At 39.4% G+C, this 8,631-nt stretch overlaps 1 protein-coding gene across 1 annotated transcript in view; it reads left to right on the forward strand.

Moving 5' to 3' along the window:
• Positions 1 to 8,631, forward strand: part of sdr39u1 (short chain dehydrogenase/reductase family 39U, member 1) — a 185,131-nt gene that overhangs the window by 140,684 nt on the left and 35,816 nt on the right. The gene's annotated exons all lie outside the window — the stretch shown is intronic.

Consider the following 8,631-nt stretch of genomic DNA (forward strand, 5'->3'; position numbering starts at 1 on the left):
TTTTCCAGAAGCTTTTGGACTGGGGTAAAGCCAAACTGGACAAAATGTGCTCGGTTCAGGTGGGAGTTAAGGGGTTAAAGCAGCACTAAGTAACTTGTTTACCTTAATAAATCCTTTCTGTAGTCCCTCTGGGGGTAGGCTAATACAAGTGTTCCCCCTGGTGTCTTTGACCAGAAAACCACTCTTGCAACTTGACTGCCACCGGGTCGGAGTCACCAATACACACTCACGAATCACGAAGAAGAAGCTAACAGGCTAACGGGCAAAGCTAACTGCGGGCTAGCGCCACTTAAACAGTATTTACAGCCAAGGGGAAAATGCAAATAATTGTACAGACAAGATGGAGCCCAAAAATGTATACAGTTCGGGAATTTCCACAGTTACCATGGAGATCGGCCATCTTTGCAGCTGTTAGCATACATTTCCATTGACTAACATTAGCTAAAAACAGTATAAGAAGTGGGGGGGAAAAGCCGTTAGCTGCTGAGGTGCTGGTAAATACATCTAACTCACTGTGGTCCAAGTGTTTTAATGTGAACAATAACTCCAGTGTTTTAACTTTTAAAATCTCCATTAGTTTACAATTGCTGCAAATCCCATAATGCTTAGCGATATGACGTCACATTCCCGAACTCTATTGTTTGCCGGTCATTTCTTGAACATGTGGTACATCTTTTTCCAACCCCCCCCTGATCCAGATTGTGTCTCAAACAAATACAAAAGAACAAACTGCAAAGTAGAAAAGACTCTCATTTGGCTTCATGCTGTTGCTTTTGCAAACTTTTCCCCCCGATAGTTTCGCATTACCACAACAACTTCTGCTTTTTAGGGTCTCCGAATTAAGCCTTGAGAGTTTAACATGTCTCTTTTAACAGCCAACACAATTACTCCTGTCTGCTGCCACTAAGTACATGCAACAAGATCCATATTCCCCGTATCACGTACACATTCCCTCTAACAGAATCCCGATTGTGTCCTCCCTGTTCCTTCGCCCGTTTCGCAGAAGCCGCATTCTTGAAGTTGATACAGACCTGTTCGAACAAGGAATGCGGGCGTCCCATTACCCCGTCTTTATAACCTGTTAACGCTTGTGCCAGCCATTGATTCGACTTGTGAGTTTTCACTGTTGCGAAATACAAGGCTCGTAAAAAGATAATGCCGGAAGGAACAGAATTGAGATGCACGGTGGGCATTTTTCCTTTTGAGGCTGTGACTGACATTAAATTGATTTACACAAAGGCGTGCAACGTAGTGAGGCAACATTTAGTCATAGATATTGTGAAAGGGGGCAGTGAATAATAGTTCGAAGGGGGTTCAGAAAGTGGGGGTCACGAGGTTCTAGGCTGAGGTTCCAAGATAATTTCACATTGAAGTACAAATGTAAAATGAAGTAATGTGTAAAAACAGCGCATGGTCTGTGACAAAGTAGGTTGAGGTTACGTTGTTCCCTTAGTTTATTTTTGTCACTTTATTTAGTTATGTTCAGGTATTCATTGTTTTCACATTTGTCCCTATTTTGCAATATCCAACTAAAGTCAGGTACGTATCAACTCGTCTAAGCTCAGGTAAGAACATATCTCAGTATGGAAAAACGGTGGCCTGTTCCTTTAAGTAACTCCTATCTTCCTAACCTTGGTTGAAATTGTACTTTAAAGCAGTGGTTCCCAACATTTTTTGTCTTTCGTACCACTTTGGCCTTTCAGTGGTCAACCGTGTATCCCCTACCTCAAGGGTGTTACAGTTTATTTAGAGAGTAATTACTTAAAAGTGGTATTTGTAAGAAAAAGGACAATGTTGCAGTCAAAATAAACCAAAAATTCTCCCAAAGCAACACATTTTACTGGAAAATATAGCTTTTCCTATAAAAAATGATGTTACATTTCCCCCTTTTTTCAATCTGAAATAGTTTCAAGTACCCCCTGCTAGGTCCCCGTACCCCTGGTTGGGAAACACTGCTTTAACCTCTTAACTCCCGCCTGAACCGAGAGGATCTTTTTCCTCACGTCAGATTAATTTTTTTCCATCATTTTTTTGTTGGGTATTCAACTCATTTTTGTAACTTTTTTGTCATTTTTTTGGTCAATTTTTATCACATTTTGTCACATTTTTTGTCATTTTTTCGTATTTTTTTTAATCAAATGTTTGTCAATTTTTTGTCACATTTTTGTCATTTTTTTGTCACATTTTTGTCATTTTTTTTGTCACATTTTTGTCATTTTTTTGTCACATTTTGTCACATTTTTGTCATTTTATGGCAAATTTTTGTCATTTTTTCGTCCATTTTTTGGCAATTTCTTGTGACATTTTTGTCACTTTTTCATACATTTTTCGTCACTTTTTTGTAAATGTTTTCTCCCTTTTTTGTCACATTTCCATAATATTTTTCGTCTCAGTTTTGTTGCTATTTTCACAGCTTTTTTCCAGTAGCTTTAAGACTGGGGTAAAGCCAAACTGGAGAAAATGTGCTCGGTTCAGGTGGGAGTTAAGTTAAGTGGGACAGTTCAGTTTCATTCACGTTTTCTAACTAATCTCTTTGCATTTCTCTCTCTCTCTCTTTTTAAAAAAATCTATAATAAATGTGGCTTAGGTGTCAGAAGATTGAATGATTGCCAACTTGCCTGAAGGAAATACATTTGATCTAAGTGCCAGACTGCTAAAGGTAATCAAAAGATATCTGAAACTTTCTGAAACCACTGAAGCAAACAAACACTGCACCTATAGTATTATTCACAAATGACAGTGGAAGTGATCCTGGAAGTGTGTCTGCTGTCACTGTGGCTGGAGAGAGTGAGTTACTCTGACCACTCCTCCTCCTCCTCCTCCTCCTCCTCCTCCTCCTCCTCCTCCTCCTCCTCCTCCTCCTCTCTCTCCTCCTCTCTCTCTATGAGCTTTTAGAGACGTGTTGAAGCCTGTGTGAAAACTCCAAGAAACCAAAGTCGCTGAAGTCAATCCGCTGCAGCAACATCAGCAACGAGGAGTAAAACGAGGACAGAGACACTGAGAGGCAGGATTTTCACTCAAGGAACAGCTCAGGTAAGACTCAGCGCATTTAATACCATTTCACTGAGGATTTTTAGTCTAAATCTTTCGTCTTAGTTTCGTCTAGTCTAAAAATTCAAGATATTTAACCTCATCACCTCCACCTGAACCAAGCGCATTTCTCCCAAATCGAATTACAAGTGGTCAACGGGACTGAAACTGTGACTAAAATCACCAGATATTTTTGTTGACTAATGAAAAGTAAATAAAAATCAACTTTAGTGGCAAAGTCTGAAAGAGCCTCATATCATTTAAAAGGTCCGTGCTATAAAATAAAGTCCAAAAAGCGATAGTGCATATCCAAATCTCAAAGCGTATTGACAGGAGAGTTTACAGACTATATGCCAGTGTGATGCCTCATTTGAAAGCCAAGACCTTCTAGTTTCTAAGACTGTGTGTAAGATCTGTGTGAGTGAAACACAACTTATATCACATTTGCCGTTTCTAACCCTAATCATAAACCAAACCCCTGACTGTAAACCTGAGTAAGAGACTCGGCTTTAACCTCTTAACCTCCACTTTAACAGAGCGAATTTTCTCCAGTTCGGCTTTACCCAAATCTAAAAGCTTCTGGACTGACTGGAGGTCAGTCTATAGATCAGAGTAAAGCCTGATTTGAAAGCGAAGACCGACAAAGCTGATCTAAGATTTTGTCTCGTGTTGTCGTCACTTTTTCATCGTATTTTTTTACTTTTTTGTCATGTTTTTTCCCCCCATTTCTCTTACTTTTTTTGGCATTTTTTTTGTGACTTTTTGTCATTTTTTTGTCATGTTTTTGTGGCTTTTTTGGTGCAATATTTGGGTAATTTTTTTGTGACTTTTTGTATTTTTTGGTAATTTTTTGGGGAGTTTTTGTAATGTTTGTGTCATGTTTTTGTGACATTTTGTATTTTTTTGTAATTTTTGGGGGAGTTTTTGTAATGTTTGTGTCATGTTTTTGAGACATTTTGTATTTTTTTGGTCATGTTTTTGTCGCTTTTTTGCCATTTTTTGTCACGTTTTTGTTTACATCTCGCTTTTGTCGCTATTTTGATGCTATTTTCAGGAAGTTTTAAGATTTAGGAAACGCTGAATGGCAGATATGTGCTTGGTTAAGGTGGGGGTTGAGAGGTTAAGTGATGTCGGAATGTATTACAATCAATTGCAATACTGGGAATTCATTTATCAAGTATCAATTTCTTCAAAGGGCTGTAATTATGGACACTATTCTGTGTTTGTAGCTATATGCAGCAAACAACGCTCTCAACTGAGAAAAAACTGCAGGTCGAACTTAAGAATTTATCCCAACACGGAGATAGGGCAGATAAACGGCCTGGGGAAATCCTTTTTGTTAATCAGCAATCAGATTACTCTTGAAATAATGTAAATAAAGAAGTAACCAGATAACTCTCATTCGTTTGTTGGATTTGTTTTATGGCCGAATCCACACGGACACTGGCAGCCGCACTTCAGTCGGGTAGTTGTCCCAGCGGTTGCAGAAGACGCTGATCATCACCATCAAACTTGGGGAGAAAAAGAATAAAATGCATTAAATTGTAAAGCACCTGTGTCAAGGTCATGGCCTGCGGGCCGCATGATGATTTCATGTGGCTCTTTGAGGAGCATGAATTCCCGAGCATGTCAAAAAAATAAATAAATAGCAAGTCTCTAGCCCATACGAGCGGTCGCGATGTCTTCACATCCGTTGGTCGTGGTAGGCATTTTACATTTTCATATTTGATAAACATTTTATTAAAATCCTATAATCAGCAAAAACAATGTCCATAAACAGGGCATTGCTTCTCTTGCGCTGTAACAGATCTATCATTTTATAAAACCGAGTTAGAGGCCTGTATGCATCAGCTGCCTAACAAACATCCCGAAGTAAACAATAACAGCGATCGCTCGTATTCCTGTGCAGAGTTATGGATTTTTAAAGAAATAACCTGTTTGCTCACTCCAGACACTAGGGGGCAGCTTAGATTTTAAAAAGGACAGAATTCCACACGTGTCCAGCAGAGGGCACTGACATAAGAGAGATCAGGATATAAACAGAATATTATAGCCATGTGGTAAATGGTCAGTCTGCCCCAGGGTGGCTGTGGCTACAATAGTAACTTACTGCCATCGAGTGTGGAGTGAATGACTTCATGCAGCACTTTGAGAAACGTGTGACACAGGCTGATGAAACACAATAAGTGTAAGATGTTGTTTTTTATGAGGCCACAGTCCTTTACAATATATGCGCCCCCCCCCCCCCCCCTGCTGTGGGGGCTGATTTTCGAACCCTCGACCCGGACGACTTCGATACCCCTGTTGTAAAGGGACATGAATGTGGAGAAGTTTCACCTAAATAAAACAAGCTCTGCCTGTTTGCCGGGAGTGACACTGACGTGGCGGCTTTTTTCTGAAATCTGCATCCATTGTTTCAACTTGTCGATCTGAATGTACTTTTGGCTCTGCTTAAAAATGCCTTAATGAAGTTACGGTAAACTCAAGGCTTGTAGAGGCACCATAACTTGGAAAAGCATGTTTCAAATGCTGTTGGCTTTGTTTCTTTTACACTTTTTAGCAGATGACTCAATGTGGCTAAGGCTGAAATGAAGTCTTTAATTTGATCATATTTGAAGCACTCTATGGAGGAATATAACTTTACCTTACATGGCCCGGGATTCGAACCTGAGATATCGTTGTAGGTGCAGTTTGATGTGTGATTTGATTCTCAGATTTTTCAACTCTGAAAGAACAGCAATAACAGGCAGCACTTTACAACACAGTAACAGTGGGATGGAAACAGCACTGTAGCTTAAATGTAATAAGATGCATGGAATATGACGAATCCAACCCTTATAAATCACCCATATAAACACTGTCAAATACCAGGAAACATTGGGGTGATTTAACATTGAACCCTGGTGCATTTCCTGGGAAAACACAGTTTCTTAGTTCATATAAGCCGCATTATACATAACAGTTCAGTGTAATAAAATGTTCTCTTCATTTTGTGTCGCGTTTTGTTATAAACTTTCTAAATTCGGTAATTTGGTTACTGCACAATGAAGCCGTTTGTAAGTGAGGGATACTGCCCGACGAGGTGTCCATTATCAGAAATAACTGGACAACATGGAGGCGTGAACGGTCTCTTCTGCGAAGTCATTCAAATTCATATTCATATTCAAAAACTACTTTAACAAATGCTGAATTATGAATATAATTTTCTACTAAATAAAGATACAAAGACATGGAGAGGAGCAAAGGTTCAACAGCCCATAAATACATAAAAAACCGAGAATGCTAACTTGATGCTACATGTTAGCATCGGGCTAGTGCTAAAGGTTAGCTAGCGCTAGCTACAACTGCCGTTTTTTCCACTTCTACTGAACAATCTGCTGTGAGAAAATATCCATATGGGCCTGATTTACACCTGACTTTATTTATGTGATAAATAAGTTCATATTCCACCAGAAAATGGCTAAAAAGAGTGAAAATTTTTGTTTCTCGAAAGATTCTGTTTTCCCCCTCGGCGAAGCCACGCCCCCTTCTGTGACGAGATGCCGTCTGTATCTTAGAAGGGGGCGGGAAAACAGAATCTTTTGGGAAACATAATTTTTCACTCTTTTTAGCAATATACTGCCTAAATATAAACTTATTTATCACATACAAATAAAGTCAAGACTAAATCGGGTCCATATGGATGTTAATTCACAGCAGATTGTTCAGTAGATGTGAAAAAACGGTAGTCGTAGCTAGCGCTAGCCAGCGTTAGCATGAAGCACCATGTTAGCACTCTCTGTTATTTATGTATTCATGGGCTCGTGCTCCTCTCCATGTCTTTGAATCTTTGTTGGGTAGAAAACTATATCAATAATTCAGCATTTGTTAAAGTACTTTTTGAATAATTAGGAAGAAAGTTTAGATTTTTGTCCAAATCGTTTCCCCCCTTAGCTGTTTTCAAACATGACCACACATGGCCGATTCCAGAGATGCCGTCTGTATATAGAACGTGATTTAACTGTTGCCGGACTAGGTGTACTTTTTAACCGACACCCACCAGCCAATCAGAATCAAGTATTCACCCAGACCATTGTGTAATACATCACATATGACATACACGTACTCAGTTTTGCAAACCATCGCTAACGTCAACAAGCACCAAACAGATTCCATAGTAACAATTGGGGGGTATTTCCACTGGCCTGGGTCTGCTCGGTTTGGCGAGCGTCTCCACTGCCCAGGAATACGTTTTGGGACCGACCTCTCGGGCCGTGGCCAAGGCGCGCTGGCAATAACAGAGATAGTTTTTTAGATAATTTTTTTTTTTTTTACAAATTATTGTTTGGTAACTTTCTGTCATCAGCTCTTGTTGGATGTGAGAATCTTTAAATGTCTCTTAAAGGGGCTAGACATAAGTTAGCCATTTTTACTCACTACTGTCACCTCAGGTCATATGTGTAACTGCACCTTCTATATTAAGCTCGTCTGGGCTCATTCTACACATTAGGACTTTGTTGGAATATGTAGGGGGAGGAAAATACTTCATTTTAACATTTATAAACTCCGTATCCCTTTAACTTCTTAGTCTTTTTTTTTTTTTTTCAATACCCAAATGATTTTGTTTTGTTTACAGACTTGTCTATCTATACAGACATTCTGCTTCCACTCGCTGTTATTAATTTCATCCTTAAGTGCGGGGTCAGGCGAGGCGTTCAAACAAAGCAGCATTTTCCCACAGTTCACTAGAAGCGCACCAAGTGTTTTTGTGATGTTTACAAATAACTTTGTTGTGGAAAAGTTAAATCAGCGGAGATGCGTAAGTCGAGAGATAGAAAATCCAGAGTGGAGTGGTCTTTCGTAACTCTGCTGTGACGTGTCTTGGCCTGTGCAGACCGTGTTCTGTTACTGTATTGTACACAAATGAATGGAGGACACATTATTCAACTACCTCACACTGATCACTGACACACACAACTTTTCCTTTCTGTTTTTTGCTCTACATCACATATAGTCCCAACGTGGAGGACTCACGTCAAGCAGCACAATTTAAGAATTGTTTTTTGTCAATTGTATCGCTTTTTGTGAGTCACGCGACAAAAATGCGCTACTAGCTGTTACTAACTGCTCATCCAGAGAGTCAACAGGATTTCCTACTATTACTCAATTTTCTCCTTAACCTCCAATCTTACGCCTTAACCGAGCTTTGCCCAAATCTAAAAGCTCAAAAGAAAAGCGCCAAAATAGCGACGAAAACGAGCATAAACACGGGACAAAAATGTGCTGCAAAAACAACAAAAATGTGACATAGATGTGGCATAAACATGACAAAAACATGACAAAAAAAAACAACAACAAAAAAGAGACAAAAACACAGCAAAAAAGCAACACAAAAGCCACAAAAAAGTGATAAAACACAATGACAAAGCCGCAAAAGTAATGAAAAAACAACAAAAGCTTTTAGATTTGGGTAATGTCAATATGTATTTGTGCTGTGTGCATTTACGCTAATTTGGGCCAGTCTGGTCAGAGTCCAGGGCCGTTTTTAAGTGCCAGTCCGCCCCTGCCGCGGTAAAGCAGAACCTGTAGTGACTTCTTAAAACTGAACAATAGCTTCATTAC

Source organism: Gobius niger, assembly GCF_951799975.1.
Source record: "Gobius niger genome assembly, chromosome: 13".
Classification (NCBI taxonomy): domain Eukaryota; kingdom Metazoa; phylum Chordata; class Actinopteri; order Gobiiformes; family Gobiidae; genus Gobius; species Gobius niger.